The following is a 1,003-nucleotide window of genomic DNA, read 5'->3' as shown; positions in this document are numbered from 1 at the left end:
TTAAATGTATAAAAAATGATGTTAAGTATTTCTGAGCGATGTCAGTTACACAACATAGATGATAGGACTATCGATGATGTCATCAAGCGGTAGTAATATCCAAATTTAAAGACACACTGGCTATGTCCGTATTCCCACCCTACTCCCTAAAAACTATGTAGTGTGGAAATACACTACATGAGTCCTAGATTTGAAAAGCAATTCGGACATCACAGTCACTACTTTTTTTAATTTTATTTTTTGGACATCAGTCTTTTGGAATTGTAATTTGAACAGCTCTATAAAAATGGAGTACACACTATATAATGCACTGTGTAGTGAGTAGTGAAGGAATTCAGACACAGCCACTATTTGTACCATATCTCTTAAAGAGATAAATTCAGGGATAGTGAAAAGCCACAGGGGTAGCAATTTTTGGATTCAGCTTTAACCCTTGTTCTATCTAATGGGGTCCAGATGACCCCAGCCTTACATTGACATGTTATTCATCCCATGACAAAAGTGGATGAAGGTGCACAGAATTTCTTGTATACTACGGACACCAGTGAGATTAAAAAATAAAAAATAAAAAAAATCGTTGAAAAAGAAAAGTTTCCGTGCACTGTCATATGGGGTCCAGATGACCCACTCCCAATGTCATCATACCTAGGATAGCACAATCTGTTGTTGCAAGCTTGAAAAACGTTTTACACTTTCAAAACAAAAGCCAGAAAAATAGGTTGATAGCACGATGTTTAAATTTTATATATCAACTGTTTCATTTAAAACTAGTTTTATACATTTTTAGTAATGTTTTATGCCTGGTTTAATCCTGCATTCAGAAAGAGAATTTGGCTCTTCCTTTTAGTTTAGTCAAATTTACTTTTTTTCTCTTTTCAAATGATGAAGGTTTTAAGTTTTTAATGTGAAATATGGAGCAAATACTACACAGAAATATGGATCTTTGTGTGGGTGCTGCCTGAAAAATGTGCTGTTAGGTAAACAAACTCCCCCAATGACAGAC

Source organism: Oryzias melastigma, linkage group LG4, assembly GCF_002922805.2.
Source record: "Oryzias melastigma strain HK-1 linkage group LG4, ASM292280v2, whole genome shotgun sequence".
Lineage (NCBI taxonomy): Eukaryota > Metazoa > Chordata > Actinopteri > Beloniformes > Adrianichthyidae > Oryzias > Oryzias melastigma.
This window is presented reverse-complemented; position numbering follows the sequence as displayed.